General features: G+C 38.2%; 1 protein-coding gene and 1 long non-coding RNA gene across 5 annotated transcripts in view; one reads left to right on the top strand and one right to left on the bottom strand.

The window, feature by feature from the left end:
• The window catches only part of LOC106879130 (uncharacterized), a 74,801-nt gene that overhangs the window by 18,319 nt on the left and 36,746 nt on the right, over positions 1-19,736 (bottom strand). The window lies entirely within an intron of this gene.
• On the top strand, positions 4,024-15,811 carry LOC128250692 (uncharacterized). The gene is made up of 3 exons (XR_008266694.1): positions 4,024-4,182; positions 15,136-15,202; positions 15,622-15,811. It is a non-coding gene; the product is annotated as an uncharacterized LOC128250692 (long non-coding RNA).

The following is a 19,736-nucleotide window of genomic DNA, read 5'->3' as shown; positions in this document are numbered from 1 at the left end:
GTTGTGCTGTTGTTGTTGGTGGTGTTGGTGGTGGTGATGGTGGTGGCAGCGGTGCCATTCACTGCAAAACCATAAATCTCTAAAAATCAGTAAATCTTTCTTTCAGAATCTAGGAAACAATGAGGAAGAACACATGTGAAGAGAACATTTCATTTCAGGAATCTCATTTGCTGCCTCTCTTTCTTTCTTTTTATTTTTTCTTTGCTTTTTTTTATTTTACCTTTTTTTTTTTTCTTTCCGGGTCATTTTTGTTGTTGTAAAACTAGTCTTGACCAATTACTGACCAAGAACAAACTCCACATCCATTACCACCTGTTTCACCAGTCGGAGTAAAAACATTTACACACATGAGATCGCCAGCTAACATGAACATGTAATTGATAAAGGCTTGTTGTTGATGTTCTTGATGCTGGTGATAGGAGTAGTAATCGTAGCAGTGGTGGTGGTGGTAGTGTTCATGTTGTTGCCATAATTGCTTAGTTGCTGTTGTTTCCTGGAATTTGCTGTAGTAGTTGGAGATCTTGAACCTGTTTTGGTTGTCGTACTTATTGTTATTGTTGTTGTTGTTATTAGGTAGCCCCTAGCCGGGGGCTATTATGCCTGCCTTCCTTTTTTCACCTAAGACAACAGAGACTGAGATTTGTAGAGGCTGTTTGACTGCAATTTCTTGCAGGAATGACCCTGCAGAACTATGTGGGGTGAGTAGGGTGGGTCGTTTTTCTTTTGAGATGGGCCAGTTTGGAAATGTTTCCATGTCTTGCTGTCCAAAGTGAATAAAAATAAAACCCAGATCATACAAGGCTATCTTTTTCTTGTATCACTCATTGGACTATGGCCATGCTGGAGCACCACCTTGAATGGTGTTAGTTGAATGAATTGATCTTTAGTACTTTGGGGCTTTTTCTTAAAGTCAGGTACTTATTCTATTGCCAAACCACAAGGTTACAGGGATGTAAACAAACTAGCACTGGTTGTTTTGTGGTGGTAGTGTGTGACACACACACACACACACACACACACACACACACACACACACACACACACACACTCAACAGGGTTCCAGACAGCTTCCATCTACCATATTTGTTCACAAGTCATTGGTCAGCCTAGGGCTATAGTGGAAGAGACTTGCTCATGATGCTACACAATGGAATTGAACTGAAAACCACGTGGTTACAAAGTTAGCTTCTTAACCATAGAGGATGCTTGAGCCTGTGCTATAAAAACAGTTCTTTTAAAAAAATTTTCAAACTCACCTGTTGTCATAGCATCTAATTTAATGATGAGAGAGTTTGTGTGGGTCTTGTATGTCACAACATCCAGTGAAGAGCTAAAGTAATTTTTTTCTTTTGGCTTAATCCGAATGGTGAAGGGTTAAGGCCAGTATAGAAATGTGACTTCTGTTTAGTCTTTCAATATCGAATTTTATTATTCATTAACCAAAGATTAATATAGAAAACACTTTTCTGTGCAATTGTGAGGTGCTGGGTTTGTTTCCAGTGTTTGGTGTGTTTAGAAAGTATCTTTAACCATAAGCCTCCATACTTGCTCCAAGCTTTATGAGTGAAGTTGGACACAAAGAAACGATGGAAACCTATCAGATAGACTGTACCTTTAAGTCAAAGAGCCACTCCTGTAACCCATATGTCACGAAGAAGGAGACATTTGCCTTGTTTGGCTTTTTCTTCTTTTCCCTCTCCTTATTCTATTTCTTTTTTGGCATATCTTTTTTTTTATGTTCATCCAATCAAATAATCCATAAAGCTGATTATTATATGCCTCATAAATACACTATTAAACTACAAATTCCCCGCCCACAAGGTAAACTAAAAATATATAAAGTCTTGAAAAAAAAATTTTCAGTGACTGATAAAATTTGCTGTCATTATCAACCTTTTCTACATGTGTGTGTGTGTGTGTGTGTGTGTGTGTGTGTGTGTGTGTGTGTGGTCATCGTTATCCTTTAATGTCTGTTGTCCATGCTGGCCTCGGCTGGACAGCTTGACCAGAACTGACAAGCTGGGGAGCTGCACCAGACTCCTGTCTGATTTGGCAAAGTTTCTGTGGTTGGATGCCTTTCCTAATGCCAACCACTACACACACACACACATTTGTTATACTGTACCCTATAAGATATAGAGTCTACCCCTGACTGCACATAAACATCTTATTTGGTGGGTAGGAAAAGTGGGATCAGCTGAACTGGTTTCACACATATGTGGAGGATCTTATCAGTGATTGATGAGGTCATGAAAGCATGAGTTTAATTCATCAGTTTTCTGCAGGTATCTGATTGAGACGAGTGCATTCATACCTTTGAAAAACTTTGTGTAATAACAATGTGAGCCATTAACTGCCTAATCTAACATCATTGTCATTGTCCTCCTCCTCCTTCAGTCAGGCACTCCACCCGGATTAATGCACCTCTTCCATATCAGATGTCCCTATCGAGTGATGCTGCATAAATGTCTAGCCTAGGTTTTAATCACATTGATACCTTTTGACATCTGAAACATCTCATCTACACATGCTGCAGTTACAGATGATAGCAATGGTTTGCTAACTGCACTGGTTGGTTTTGGTCATTTGCAGTTTGTTCAGCCACTCAGCATCTCGTAATATTCACCATTGGCTCAATAAGATACGTTTGCCAAAATAGTTCACATTCACCATACTCCATCCCATGATTTCAATATATGGCTCAGGTGTTACATGCTATTAAACTCATTGCTGGAACACTGACAGATACTGCTCAGGGTAAGAATAGATCTGGGAACAAGAGTGGCCAAGAGGTGGTCCCACACTCTTCAAAACCCTGGAACTTCAAAACAAGGATGCAGTTTAAAATCATTAACTGCCTAACCTTATTTAGCATATTGCATAAAATGCCAAATATATTCTGTATATTATGACAGTGGAGGCGCAATGGCCCAGTGGTTAGGGCAGCAGACTCACGGTCATAGGATCGCGGTTTCGATTCCCAGACCGGGCGTTGTGAGTGCTTATTGAGCAAAAACACCTAAAGCTCCACGAAGCTCCGGCAGGGGATGGTGGCGAACCCTGCTGTACTCTTTCACCACAACTTTCTCTCACTCTTACTTCCTGGTTCTGTTGTGCCTGTAATTCGGGGGGGGGGGGGTTCAGCCTTGTCATGCTGTGTCACGCTGAATCTCCCCGAGAACTACATTAAGGGTACATGTGTCTGTGGAGAGCTCAGCCACTTGCATGTTAATTTCACGAGCAGGCTGTTCGGTTGAGATCGGATCAACTGGAACCCTTGACGTCGTAAGCGACGGAGTGCCAACAACAACAACAATTATGACAGCACTTTTACAATACTACTGGGAGTCAAGATCTCAATAATTATATGTACAATTATAAATATAATAATTAATTGTAACAGAATGTGTTTCTCTGGTGAATTTCAGATAGACATCATCAAGAAGTGATCACCACCTTCTTCAGTTAATTAATTAGCTGAATCAAATAACAAATAAACACCTCCTTGAGTTAATTAATTAGCCAAAACAAACACCTCCCTGACTCTTTAGCCTCCTTGTCTTCTCGTACTGTTTATCTGTCTTTTGTGTGGGTCTTGTTTTCTCTCTTCATGGAAATGAAGTCATTAAGTAAGTGTCTATGCTAACGAAGACACAACCAACTGTTTTGTCTTCGTTAGCATGTTGTAACAATATCTGACAACAACAGTGAGAATTTATAATAGAGTGTAGTTAGGGAATGTTTGTTATTATATGGTGTACAGATTAGGAATTGTAGACAAGAAGGGTAATTGAAGGTGGGTGGAGGTGGATAGGGGAGTGACACACTGCTTTGGAGGAGGAGGAAAAAGAGGATGGAGTGGGGAGGGTTGTCATAGCAACTAAGCAAATCCAATAGCAGCAGACTGCAGGGAAGTTTGTGCAAATCTTCAAATAAATAAAATAAGAAACTAAAAGCTGTCAAAATAATGTTCAGAACAGAAGATTTATTATAGTTGTTGTTGTTGTTGTGGTGGTGGTGGTGGTGGTGGATGGTCGGTGGTGATAGTGTTGATGACAATGATGTTTAGCACCAAATTCATAACCAAGGGTGTTCCAAGTATGACCATCCTGTCATTTTATAACACATCAAGTGATCACACAGAGGCTTCCCTCATTGGTTTAAAGGTGATAATGGCTATAGGTGAGTTTTTATCCCTAATTTTGGTAAGGTGTGACAATAGTTCAGTCCCTAGTAAATGCACCTGACTTCCTTTACTCTTCTTTACAGTTGCAATTCCCAGCTGTTACCATTAATCTGAAGAAAGATTATCCATGTTTGACTGAATATTCCACCAGAGATTCAAACAAAGGTTCCTAAAGTGGCTGATATAAAGCATCAATAAAGTCCAGGAGGTTGACAAATTTTAAATTTGAAATCTTAAAATTTGAACACTCAAGCAAACTTCTTGTCACATAGGCTTGGTTGTAAGAAGTTTGCTTTCCAGCCTCATATTCACAGGTTCAATCCCACTGCATGGCATCTCAGGCAAGCATTTACTACTATAGCCCTGGACTGACCAAAGTTTCTGAGCAAATTTGATGAGCAGAAACTCAAAAGAAACCTGTCGAATATATATATATATGTGTGTATGTGTGCACACACACGTGTGTGTGTATTTTGTCACCCATCAACACTTGACAACTGGTGTTAGTTTGTTTATGTCCCCCATAACTTAGTGGATTGGCAAAAGAGACTGATAGAATAAGTACTAAGCTTAAAAAGATAATTACTGGAGTTGATTTATTCAACTAAACCTTTCAAGGCAGTGCCCCAGCATGGCCACAGTCCAATAACAGAAATGCACAAAAGATAAAAGATCTATAATCCCTGCCTTTGTGACATGGAAAAGCAGTGACAGCCAAAGTAACTTACCATGTGTCACCAAGGCATGACACAAACATAACAAAGAACACTTTTCATGATTTGGCAACTTTCCTATGTCATGAAGCTACACATGTAGTAGAGGAAAATATTTCTTAATTTTTTCCCCAATATGTACTGTAAGAAGCTTTCAACGACATAGTTTGGGGCTCAGCCCCACTGCATGACACCTTGGGGAAATGTCTTGTACTAAAGCTCCAGGCTGACCAAAACCTTGTGAGTAGATTTGGTTGACAGAAACTAAAAGAAATCCATCATGTGTGTGTGTGTGTGTGTATTTGTGTGTTTGTGACAAATTTCAACTTCTAAAGCAAATTCACTGCAGTTACCATGGTAAAAATGTGTAAAAATATGCCATATCTGTCCAGTGCTACTCCCTGCTGGATTCCCACACATGCTTCTAGCTCTTTAGCCATTACCAATGGGAAATACCAAAGAGAGGCAACTCTGATCAGACTTAAATAAAGCTGTAGCTTTAAAACACAGTCAACAGCATTGACTGAGTTGTACCATTAGACTGCCAAGTCAGAAAAAGTTACAGCAGTGGCAAACAGTGTTTAGGCAAAAGCAAGCTTTAGGTTAGAATATGTTTGTGACATATTTCAACTTCTAAACACAAATTCACTGCAGTCACCGTGGTAAAAAGGTGTAATAACACTATATCTGCCCAGTGCTGCCCCCCACCCATTGGATTCCGACACGTTTCTGGTTCTTTATTCGTTATCAATGGGAAATACCACTATCAATAGGAAATGCCATTATCAATGAGAAATATGTATATGTATGTATCTATGTGTGTGTGTTTTTGTGTTTGTATTTGTCCCCCACTACCACCACTACCACCACTTGACAACTGGTGATGGTTTGTTTATGTCCTTATAACTTTACAGTTCAACAAAGACAAACCACTAGAATAAGTAGCAGGCTTAAACAATAAGTACCGGGGTCAATTTATTCATTTAAACCCCTCAAAGCAGTGCTCCAGCATGGCCACGGTCGATTGATTGAAATAATTAACAGGTAAAAGGTAAACTTTGAAAGTTCTCATACTAATATTTTACTGAGCATTTGACCGAGCTGAATGAAGGCCATGTAAGTCAGTGATGGGGTCAACACATTCAAAAGAGTAGGAACTCCTGGTTTAGATAATGAGAAACCATTTGATGGTGGCCTAGCAACACCCATTAAATATTTATTATACATATTCATTTGTCCATTGTCATCTCAGCTGTTGCCGGGAATGTGTTGGCTGTTTAGATATTATACAAATATTTAGGTCTCACATTCTATAAATATTTGGGACTCAAATAATACAACCTTCTCCACCTGTAGGCAGAGGGTAAACAGATATGCCCTACAAATCTGTTTGTAGAGCAAACAGATTCAGATTAATCTTCTGCAGTTCAATGCAAATGTAATTATCTAACAGTTATTTCAGTTTTGTGTTTTTCACAAAATTATGCTGCAAATAAAGTATCTATTTTAATCATTGATAATCCTTAACTCCACCCCATCTGACTGGTATTAATATGTAAGTTTCAAATTCTTGGATTCTGTCACACGGTCTATAAATATTTACTTTTTACTTTCCATAAAAATTTAGGTATTATATAACATGAACACCACTGGAGCCTACATTCAGTAAATATTTCGATTTTATAATAATAATCCTTTCTACAATAGGCACAAGGCCAAAAATTTGGGTGCAAAGGAAGTGGGTGGCTAGTCATTTACATTGACCCCAGTGCTCAACTGATATTTATCGACTCCAAAACAATGAAAGACAAAGGGTGAGGTCGACCTCGGTAGAATTTGAACTCAGAACATGAAGCTGATGGAAATGAAGGGAAGCATTTTGTCTGGTATGCGGAGGACTCAGCCAACTCACCTCTTTCGGTTTTATAATAATAATGAGCTTATTGTATACAATGCTCAGGCCCCCTACAGCTTGTTGGAAAAGGGTAAAAGCAGGGATAGAAAGTAGCAATTAAATCAAGGAAAGACAGCATTGATATCCAAAAGTACATGCATAGTACACAAGATAAAATACAAGAAGACAGAATAGTGAACAGTAAAAGAGCCAAAGAGAGGAATAGGTACATATTGTACACATGTTTCAGAGTTACATCTCATAAAAATTTACATTTAACAGTTTTGGTGAAATAAAACACGATAAAATTAATTACCAAAGAATTTGATAGTTTACAGCGAGGTTTTCACTGCTATAGGAAAGACATACAGCTGTAAAGAATATTCTTCAGACAATATACCAATAAATAAGTAGTAGTAGTAGTAGTAGCAGCAGCAACAGAGTAGGGGTAACAGTGGTGGTGGTGGTGGTGGTGGTGGTGGTGGTAGTGGTGGTGGCAATGGTAGAAGTAGTGGTGGCAGCACTGGTGACAATAGCAGCAGCAGCAGTAGTAGTAGTAGTAGTTTTTGTTTAATTCCCAAATCCAACCTGATTTGACAGACTTATGATCAAAGGCATTCCACCAGTGACCATCCTGTTTATTTTTCTTTTCTTTTTTATATCTAGAACTACAAAGCCCAGTGTGTTGTTGCTTTCGGCACTGTGATTCAAGGGAAATCAGTTGAGTAACTACATGGTGCAGTGGTGGGGGAGCTCTTCAGTCATCGGTTAAATTTTACCCAAGTTCAATTTTGAAACCACCCACTGCTGCCAAGTGCAACTATCTGAAATGCATGCAGGGTGACAAAATCACTCTGCATGCCCTTGTGCAGTGTCCAAGTGTGGCTGAACTGTGGAATTACATGAAACAGCTGTTGTCATGTGAAGAACAAATCCAGCCATCAGCCAAGTCCATGATCAGCATTGCCCCACCACCTGTGAGGCAGGCAGTGTCCATCTGCCTAGTGGCTATGGTGAAGGAAGTTGTGTAGTGGACAAGATTGAAAGGATTGAGGCTAGACACATTCCTCTTCAAACAATCCCACTAAGGTCCACTAAGAAAGAAAAGTGGGGGTGGAGTGAGAAGTACCCTCTCTCTCCCAATGAATTTGTCAAAATATGGGTGACTACGACAAAGACTGTTAAGGCAAAAGGACCTACTCTAAGTATACCCCTATAGTTTGGAGTATGACAGTAAGGCAGGGTATTGTGCCCTTGATGGTCAAGGTGATCCTGGATTTGAGGGTTTCCTTGATTGGCCCTATTTGGAAGTTTCTCAAGTATCAGGAGCACTGCATCATAAATGTGCTCACTTTTACTCTTTTACTTGTTTCAGTCATTTGACTGTGGCCATGCTGGAGCACTGCTTTTAGTTGAGAAAATTGACCCCCAGGACTTATTCTTTGAAAGCCTAGTACTTATTCTATTGGTCGCTTTTGCCGAACCGCTAAGTTACAGGGATGTAAACACACCAGCATCAGTTGTCAAGCAATGTTGGGGGAACAAACACAGACACACATACATATATATATATATATATATATACATATATATATATACATATACATATATACGACAGGCTTCTTTCAGTTTCCGTCTACCAAATCCACTCACAAGGCTTTGGTCGGCCCGAGGCTATAGAAGACACTTGGCCAAGATGCCACGTGGTGGGACTGAACCCGAAACCATGTGGTTCGTAAGCAAGCTACTTACCGCGCAGCCACTCCTAGGCCTATGTATACTTTTATTTAATTTCCCACTCCTCTCCCTTTCTTTCCTTCATCTTTCATGTAAACCCCAACACAAATTCTTAACTCTTTGTAATGACCCCCTCATCAAGTGCCACTGTGGAAAATAAAAGAAATCATCATCATCATCATCATAATTATTTTTAAGGTGTTGAGCTGACAGAATTGTTAGCACGCCTGGTAAAATACTTGGCAGCATTTTGCTGTTAATGTTCCAAGTGTCCCCTACAACTCTAGGATAACAGTTACTCTCTTCATTTCCTACATTCTTGCAATTTTATCATTTAATAGTGAGTATTTCCCCCCCTTTTATTATTATTATGATTATTTGATGAAAACTCTCAGCTTATTTCGCTGGGTGTGACAGAAAGTGCCAGGGTGTCCGCAGCCAGAGCAGACTAAGGTGACACTTGTTTACTGGTGATGCTTCAAGAACCCTGTGATGAATTTTTGCAGTTCCAAGCAATGCTGATTTTTGTAGGTGTTCTACCTCCACACTTGCACCAATCTTTTTGAGATTATTATTAGTTTGGTTTGGCTCAGGTTCGGTTTTATTCCTGGTAGGATTTATGTGGGTAGTAGGTTACTACCTGTAATCTTACATATTCACAAGTTTTCAGCAGTCTTTCAACTGCTTAGAACCCTCCTGATAATCCATGCTGTCCCTAAGAGACAAACTTTATGTAGGAGCTCTACTGGGCATTCTATTCCAATTTCCTTCAGCCATTTGTCTATATCTTTGCTTACTGTTCCCAATGCACCAGTGCAACTCTGTGTGTGTGTGTGTGTGTGTGTGCGGGCACGTACGCATGTGTACTCTGATAGGTTTGAGGTTTTCGCTTATTTACGACTTGATTTCTTAATTTCACCAGAGTGTAAATACTTATAATTGTGATACTTATAAAAAAAAGCTTAATTCAGTTCAATTGAAAAGAATGGGTAAACAATGCATTATTATTTGCAAAAAAATTTATCTGCATGCAGGGTAGGCATCACCCTTCCAATACCTTTTTTTTCATATTCTTTTTTGTGCCAACTTGAGGCATTCTGTCACAATGTGTGCCACTGTCTCATTTCAAATTCCATAGGCTTTACATTTTTCTGACACATTCTCTCCATTATTATTTTTTCTCAAGTTGTTTGTTTTTACCATTTGATCTTGGGCTGCTACAATTAGGTTCTACTTCAATTGCCCCTTTTATAACCAAGCCCAGGATTTTGTTCCACATACGTCTTAAGTGGCTCTCCAAAATTGGCCATGCAGAGGTTTCTCTTCAATCTATCAGACGTGCTCTCTTTGTATTTCATTCTTGTCCTTTTCTCCTATTACATGTTTGATCAAATGTTCTTTATTTATTGCCTTAAGTAGTTTTTTTGTACTGCTCTGTAAATATTCTACTACACTTTTCTTTCCATCTGTACACATTCTTCTATTGCTATTAAGCCTCTTCCATCTTGATCTAGGCTTTCAGATGGTAGGCACCATACATTGTCAACAACTTTCTAATTTTTCTGGCAAGTTTCTTTATACCATTTTTGGTCCCGTCTATAATTCCAACTCCATATCAAATTAAGGATATTGCTCTTGAATTTATTGCTTCAATAAGATTTTTTGAATTCAGCTTTGACTGCAATAATTTTCTTACTCTTCTTGTGTACTCGCTACTGGTCATTGATTTCATTTCTTCATTTTTTTTTATTTCGTCTGCTTCCAGTATTCCCAAGTACTAATACCACTATCCTTTCTCAATTGCTCTCATTGTTCGTCCATTTGGCATTTCAATTCCCTGGCTTCTTTCAAATCTTCCTCATTTCATTTTCAATATAGTGCACTTTTCTGTCCCAAATTCCATACCTATGTCATTTGAGAAAATGCAGATAGTATGTACAACACTTCCAAACTGTTTCTCCTTTTCCACATAAACTTTTATATCATCCATGAAAAGGAAATAATTTATCTGACCATTTAATTTTCCGAAACCGTAAGCAATTCTAACTTTTCGTAGTATCATAGTGAGTGGTGACATGGTTAATATGAATAGTAATGGAGATAAGCTATCACCTTGGAATATTCCATGTCTGATGTTCACTTTTCCAAGTTTTAGTTTTCCTCTAATCAGTTCAGTATTCCAATGTTTCATACTTTCATTATGCATTTTCTCTATGTTTTTTGCTATTTCAAACATACTCATTGGTTTACCACATGTGTGGTACCATGTCATATGCTTTTTTGTAATCTAGCCATGCTACATTCAGTCTTGTCAATCTGTGTCTACAATTTCTAATTGTCATTTTATCAAATAATAAATGATCTTTTGTTGCCTTACTCGCTTTCCTGCATCCTTTCTGTTCTTCTGGTCGTAGATTGTTACTTTTCAGATGGGTGTATAACTCTTCCACTGGTCATAAGCTTCCATACAAGTGGTAAACAGGTTATAGGTCGAAAATTTGATGCAAGTTCCCTTTCAAGGGATCCTTGAAACATGGCAGCATTCATCCACTTGTCATCCAGGCAGGAATGTGACCTTGCTGCACAAAGTCATCCAGTTGCGCAATAATCCTTTCATGCAACTGTGTAAAATTCTTCAGCTCATAGCCTTGAACTCCATCCGGGCCTGGTCCTTTCTAATTTGCTATTTTTTAAAACTTCTGTCTCACTGTATATAGATTAATTCTGACATCATCATCATCATCATCACCATCACCATCACCATCATCATCATCACCATCATCATCACCATCATCATCATCATCATCATCCTCCTCATCATTTATGGTAGCAAGCTGGCAGAATCATTAGTGCACTAGATGAAATGCTCAGCAGTATTTTGCCCATCGCTACATTCTGAGTTCAAATTTCACCAAGGTCAACTTTAACTTTCATCCTTTTGGGGTTGATAAAATAAATACCAGTTGAATACTGGGGTCAATATAACTGACTCATCCCCTCCCCCAAAACTGCTGCCCTTGAGGCAAAATATGAAACCATTATTATTACTATATTCTTCTTCTTCTTCTTCTTCTTATTATTATTATTATTTTATATCAAAAGATATTCGCAACAAAACTAGCAAAGATAGTATTATATATAAAAACAAAACTGACGGAATAAAAAAAAAAGTTTTCTATGTCATTTCAATGCTAAAGGTACTTGTGAATCACTACGTAGAACAACTCAATGAAAATCAATTAGATTGTGTATTTATTTCCCCAATGAAATCTATCCCGAACCAGTTTTAGATTATTTAAACACTCCGTCATTACTCACTGATAACAATCTTACAACAGACTGTGTAATCTAATTAACAGGCATAAATGTTTGAGTGGGTGGAGTGTTTCCCAGCTTCCAAGCATTTGTTTCTATTTAACCCTGGGTCAACTCTTATCAAGCCAGTCTATGTGTGACCTAAAGGTTTTCCAGTCATGACTGTCCAGTCTTCTAGGAATATTTTTAAAATATTTTTCTTATTTCAGTCATTGGATCATGGCCACACTGGGGCACTACATTGTAGAACTTTAGTTGAACAAACTGATCCCAGCAGTTATATTTATTTTAAGCTCGATAATGATTCTGTTGATCTCTAATGGCGAGCCACTAAGTTATGTAAGTGTAAACAAACCAACATCTGTTAAGTGCTGGTGGTGGGACAAACACAGAGACAAATACACACACACACACACGATGGGCTTCTTTCAGTTCAGCTTCCAGTTTCTGCCTACCAAATCAACTAATTAAGCTTTGGTCGGCATGAAACTATAGTAGAAAACACCTACCCAAAGTGCCATGCAGTGGGATTGAATCCAGAACAATGTGGCTGGAAAGCAAACTTCTTACCACATGTCTATGTATGTGTAAGGCTACATTATTTAATATTAGCTTTGTCCTATTTTGTCTCATCAGAATTCATTATCCAGTATATCCTTCATTCTTTAGTCTTTTATTAGGTAGGATGTAGGTTAAGGGAGATTTTGCTGATATTTCTAGTAAATTGATAAACCACATAGATCTCCTCTCATTGGTTTGGTTTGATTTCCAATAAACTGTTAATGTTTAATTTCAGGTCTGCCTTGGTTAACCATACTTATGAGTAAATGCATCTCTACCATGACCACCACAACTTGAACTTCTATTTACACTATCTTAAAATAATGACCTCATATAGTGCTATTTCATTTAACACTGCATTTTTAGGAACATATCTCATGTGCTAATCAAGGTGTTACTGTATACTGATATCATTTAACCTGATGCAAGGTTTATTTTTGTATCAAAACAGAGTTGTAGTGAGAATTATAGTCAATAAGATCAACCCCATTATATTACGGGTAATTATCCCATCAAGTCTTTGTTGTTGTAAGTCATAATACATTATATACTACTATACACTCACATACATATATACACCTCCATGTACACAGGCATATATATATATATATATATATATATACACACCCATGTACATACACACATATATATGAGGGGGTACTGAAAAGTTCCTGGCTTTAAGGGTTTTGTGAAAGGCCTGGTTGGAGGCCAAAACTTCTGAGTTCTTTTACAGATCTTAGTAAATCTGAAGGACCACTGCAATAAGTGTGTGAATCTGAGAAGGGAATATGTAAAATAAAATCATAATTGAGTGTATTTTTTTTTACCCCAAACCAGGAACTTTTTAGCACTCCCTTGTATATACACTCCCACATTTGTACATATACACACATGCTCGTCTGCACTGTCATACACATACACAAACCCATGTACAAAACACACACACACGTGCACACACACACACTCTCACACACACACATATATATACCCACATACACATATACACCCATGTTTTTCTTTAAATGGATCTTCCATCAGTTCTGATGGTTGTTCTGTTTGGTGAATAGGACAGTTACCTCATTGAACCAGTAAATGGCTGATTATTCCACAGGCAACTGTGCCCTCGATGTAATAAAACATACACGTGATGTTGTGTGACAAGGAGCCCGGGCCTATCAATGATACATACAACCACCCATCCAACAGGCTTCAACACAGTTTCTGTCTCCAATTTCACTCAGAAGGTTTTGGTTGATCTGACACTGTGATCTAAAGCACTTGCTCAACATGCTGTCATGTGGTATTGAACCCAGAACTTCATGATCCGCAAATGAACTTCATAAGCATTCAGCCATGCCTGTACCCACCTCACACACACACACACTCATATCTTTTACTTGTTTCAGCCATTGGACTGTGGCCATGCAGAGTTTAGTCAAACAAATCAACTCTAGTACTTATTTTTTTGTTTTAAGCCTTTCTTACTGAACCACTAAGTGATGTGGATGTAAACAAACAAACACCAGTTGTCAAGCTGTGATGGGGAACAAACACAAAGACACACATACATAAATACACACACATGATGAGCTTCTTTCAGTTTCCTCTATCAAATCCGCTTACAAGGCTTTGGTCAGCCCAGAGTTATAGTAGAAGACACTTGCCCAAGGTGCCATGCAGTGGGACTGAACCTGGAACCATGTGGTTGAAAAGCAAACTGCTTACCACACAGCCACACCTGTACCTGCAGACACACAGACACATTTTGGTACATATGCTCACTATACTGAACACACAAACACACACACATGTGTTGCATGTGTGGAGAGAGAGAGAGAGAGAGAGAGAAAGAGAGAGAGAGAGAGAGAGAGAGAACCATTTGATTTGTGAGAAATAACAGCCAAATATCCTTCAGACCACAGTCTATCATCTTGGTCTCACAGAACTTTGCACAGGTAGATGTCTATAAAAAGATGGGAGAAGGTTGTGATTGGACACTCTTAAGCATGGGTCTGCTGCTTGATCAGGGCTCAGCAGGGCTAAGCTGCTACTATTACTACTACTGCCACTACTACAGTTGATGCTAGTACTACTTCTACTACTGTTGCTGCTGCTGCTACTATTATTATTATTGCTGCTGGTGTTACTACTATTACCACTACTGCTTAACGTGGAAAGCTGGCAGAATTATTAACATGCCGGGTGAAATGCCTAGCAGTATTTTGTCTGTCGCTACATTCTGAGTTCAAATTCTGCTGAGGTCAACTTTGCTTTTCATCCTTTCGGGGTCACTTAAATAAGTACCAGTTACACACTGGGGTCAATATAATTGACTTAATCCCTTCCCCCAAGTTCAAGGCCTTGTACTTCCAATAGAAAGAATTATTGCTACTACTACTCCTACTATGTCTACAATTACTGCCACCACTACCACCACCATCACCACCACCACCACTACCACTACTACTACTGCCACTTCCACTGACACATACCTATGCATCAAACACACAAAAATATGCATACCCCATACATCACACACACACACACACACGCACACACACACACACCCATACAGACACACACGTACACATCTTGTTGAGTAAATTTTCAACTCAGAGCGTAAAACTTATCAATATTAAAATCCTGAAATATTAAATAGAATTATGATAAGAGGTGTTAAAGTTTATGTTACCAAATTAATTAAATATTAAATGACTAATTAAATATAGGTGTAGCTGTGTGATTTGCTTCCCAATGACATGGTTCCCGGTTCAGTCCCACTGTGTGGAATCTTGGGTGAGTGTTTTCTACTATAGTCCCAGGCTATGAATGGATTTGAGAGATGGAAACGAAAAAAGTCTGTCGTGTATGTGTGTCCTTGTCTTGACATTGTAAAACAGATGTAAAGGAGTGTCCCTGTCATGCAAGCAGAGTCATTCATTTCCAATATTCTTCAAGAACATGTCTGGTCGTGAGGAAATATTACCTTGCTTGGAAACAGGTGATAGTTGGTGACAGGAAGAGCATCCAGCCATAGAAAAAACCTGCTTCAATAAATTCTGTCTGACTCATTCAAACATGGAAATGTGGATGTTAAATAATTATGATGATGATGATGATTATTATTATTATTATTATTATTATTCAATCAGTTGTATATCAGTATTGATATCCAATCACAAGGCAATGATTATGGTTTATTCTTTTGACCACAGACAGATTTGAAACCAGAATATAAAGGAACACAGCTAAATGCCACAAGGAATGTTGTCCAGTATTTTTTCTGATTCTGCTGATTTACCAACACCAACCAGTACCAACCAGTTCCAACCAGTTCTAGTACCAGCCAATACATATCAATATAGAAATCTTAAAGTGCTTATGAAATTACTTTGAGTAAGGAAAAAGATTAATTGACTAGTTATGTTAACGAACTGATTAAATATTGATATTCAATCAGTTACATTGTGACTATTATTATTATTATTTTGACTTTAGCGGCTAATAAATGAAGTGATAATAATAATAATAATAATAATTATCATTATTATTATTATTATTTGTTGTTGTTGTTGTTAAAAGAAATCATTATTGTTATTTAAGTGGTGAGCATGCGGAATCATTAGCATGCCGAGAAAAATGTTTAATGGCACTTCATCCATCTTTACATTTTGAGTTCAAATTCCATTGAGGTTGATTTTACCTTTTGTCTGTTCAGAATCGATAAAATGAGTACCAGTTGTGCACTGGGGCCAATGCAATTGACTTACCCCCTCCCCCAAACTTGCTGGATTTGTGCCAAAATTTGAAATCATTGTTATCATTGTTGTTGTCATTACTGTCGCAAATGTATTTGTTTCTATAGATTTCTTACTGCAAATGTAATGGCTGGTAGAGGCTTCATAACAGTATTGTAGGGCCCTGGGCTCATGCATACACAACCACATCTTACACAGACCCGGTGGTGGTGGGAGAGGGGGCCCAAGCAACTGCCCAACATGCCCATGCCTTAAGATAGCACTGATGGCTGGTGTTTGCTGTCTTAGTTATTTAACCCTAGGTCAGCAATGGTTGTGCATTCCAGTTATGACCATCCCTTGCTTTACTCATAGCTATGACTACATTATTATCCAATTTGTCCTCCCTATATATAAGTTTCAGAGAAATTTCACTGCTATTTCTAGCTGACTGAGCAACCACCTAGAAGTTTCATTTTTGTTGCTGGTGTTGGTTGAAGCTGGTTGATGTATATTTGTTATTGATGGTGGTGATGGTGCTGATAATATTTTTGGTGTTGATGTGTCATCCCTAATTCTGATTGAGCAAATCTTTGATCAAAGATGTTCCTGCCTTGGTAGATCCATCTTTTCTTTCTTTCTTTTTTTTTTGTTTAGGTATATCTAAGACAACATTATCCAATGTTTCTTCCCCATTAAGAAGTGATGTGCTTGCTCTTTCTTGTGAGTATAGTAACCCTGTATCAGTTCCCTGCTGACTGGTACTGGTTGATGTTTTTTGGTCCTTTCTGTTGATGTTTAGCTCCAGATCAAGTAGAGCTCTGGTCAAATATATTCCAACTATGACCATTTCACCTTTTTAAGAGTATCTTGAACTCTGTTGTCTTGTGTGTCCTTTTTTCAAGGCAAATTAAAAACGCTTATACATTGAATAACTGCTTGAATTATCACCATCATTGTTTTAATATCCACTCTTCCATGCTTGCATGAGTTGGACAGAGTGCATCGAGGCAGATTTTCTACAGTTGAATGCTCTTCCTGCCACCAACCCTTGCCTCTTTCCAAGCAAGGTAATATTATCCCATGGCCAGACATGTTTTTGCAGAATATTGCAAATGAACAATATTCATGTACAACAATCACCCTGATATCAAGACAAGAGGATTTCTTTCAGTTTCCTTCTACTAAATCCACTCACTTGTGTTGGGCAATTCTGGTTAGTGTTAAGTTAATAAGTTGGTGTAGTCAGAGTCTGTGCCACCACTGAGTGATCCCACAACACCCAACAGAAAAACATAATACACATTAAACAAATCTAAATAAAAAAAAATAAAACAATGTAAAGAGAAAAACATACAAAAATAAACACCATGTTTTATTCTGAAGCAGAAAAAATTGCATTCTACACATTGCTTTACTTGTTCTTCTGTGAATAAAATCTTTTTAATGAAATTGAGGCATTATCACAGTGTTTCTTAAGAAGACTGAGAGGATGGAAAATGGAGCAGACAAATTACATTTAAATTGGACATCTTGAACCTAAATATTCATTTCTACTCTAGGCGAGGGGGCCAGCTGATTAGATCGACCTTAGTATATAACTGGTACTTAATTTATCGACCCTGAAAGGAGGAAAGGCAAAGTCGACCTCGGTGGAATTTGAACTCAGAATGTAAAGACAGACAAAATACAGCTAAGCATTTTGCCTGGCATGCTAATGTTTCTGCCAGCTTTCCGCCTTTTGAACCTAAATATTCTACTTGTTTTATGTTCAGATTTTGCCTCTCACACCTACCCTACAATGTCATTCTAAAAATAAACAATTACATCATTAAAATCTTGAAGCTACAAGATAAAGCATGATTAATTAAAAAACAATGTAATTAAATAAGCATTACATTTCACAGAATAATCTGAATGATGCTAGAGGGTTAATAAATTCAAAATGGCTTTAAACTTTTAAACGTACTCAACCTCACGGTGAAGATGGAAGAAGGCTTACTATGATGGAAACTTTATTTTGTCTTCTTGTTAAGAAAGAGGGAAGAAAGCAGGGAGCAAAATATTTCAATGATATTGGGTGGGGTGAGGAAAGAGAGTTGCTAGTATTCATCTGTTTGAGAACCAGTGATCCCAGCTAAGTGCCAAAATATGCATAATGGTTAACAAGGTCACTTTCAAGGAACCACATCCATACCAATGTTGAATATTCATAGACACTAAGCCTTATTTTTGTCGGAAAAATATTGACTTCGATGTTTTTACTGCTCTGATACAAAAGAAAATTATTGATAGATGCAGATGTGGCTGTGTGGTAAGATGCTTACTTCCCAACCACATGGTTCCAGGTTTAGTTCCACTCTGTGGCACCTTGGGCAAGTGTCTTCTACTATGGCCTTGGGCCAACCAAAGCCTTGTGAGTGGATTTAGTAGACAGAAAGTGAGAGAAGCCCATGGGGTACATGTGTGTGTGCGCGTGTGTGTGTGTGTGTGTGTGTGTTTATCTCCCCCCACTGTCACCACTTGACGTCCCTGTAAATTAGTGGTTCAGCAAAAGAGACAGCTAGAATAAGTATCAGGCTTTCAAAAATAAATAAGTACTGGTGTCAATACATTTGACTAAAAATTCTTTAAGGTGGTGCCCCAGCATGGCCGCAATCTAATGACTGAAACAAGAAAAAGAAAAGAAAAGTAAACCAAAAGTACCAGTGCCAAAAAATATTACTCACAGTGGTCCACATGGTTTTCACCCTGTTTAGTTCTGTAAGTGGACATTGGTTGGTGTTGGTTGATACTAAGTGGACATTGGTTGGTGTTGGTGTTTGTTTAGTGATATGTTGATGCTGGTTGGTTCATTTGGTACAAACGAACAGTGTAAGCTCATGTTACTTTATCTTTTCTATGAAATCTTTCATACAGTCTTCAGTTAATCAATAATTAACATTTGTCCTTAATGTTAACAACTAATGAACTGACAGGATTCAAATAGACCATACAAACTTAGTGAATTTACATGCATGTTCAAGCACACACACACACACACACATTTACATTTGTGTGTGTGTGTGTGTGTGTGTGTGTGTGTGTGTGTGTGTGTGTGTGTGTGTTTGCATCTATACATCCTGACACATATTACAAACATTAGCACATGTATGAATGTACACACCAATGAGAATTTCTTACCATTTAATGCACTTACAATATGCAAGTACATACTTGCATAAATGTTTAAATGTATACACAAGCATATGGATATATATATATATTATAGGCGCAGGAGTGGCTCTGTACTAAGTAGCTTGCTTACCAACCACATGTTTCCGGGTTCAGTCCTACTGTGTGGCATCTTGGGCAAGTGTCTTCTACTATAGCCTTTGGCTGACCAAAGCCTTGTGAGTGGATTTGGTAGACAGAAACTGAAAGAAGCCCGTCATATATGTGTGTATGTGTTTGTGTGTCTGTGTTTGTCCCCCCACCATCACTTGATGCTGGTGTGTTTACATCCCCATAACTTAGCAGTTCAGCAAAAGAGACCAATAGAATAAGTACCAGGCTTACAAAGAATAAGTCCTGGGGTCGATTAGTTCAACTAA

Source organism: Octopus bimaculoides, chromosome 24, assembly GCF_001194135.2.
Source record: "Octopus bimaculoides isolate UCB-OBI-ISO-001 chromosome 24, ASM119413v2, whole genome shotgun sequence".
NCBI lineage: Eukaryota > Metazoa > Mollusca > Cephalopoda > Octopoda > Octopodidae > Octopus > Octopus bimaculoides.
This window is presented reverse-complemented; position numbering and strand designations above follow the sequence as displayed.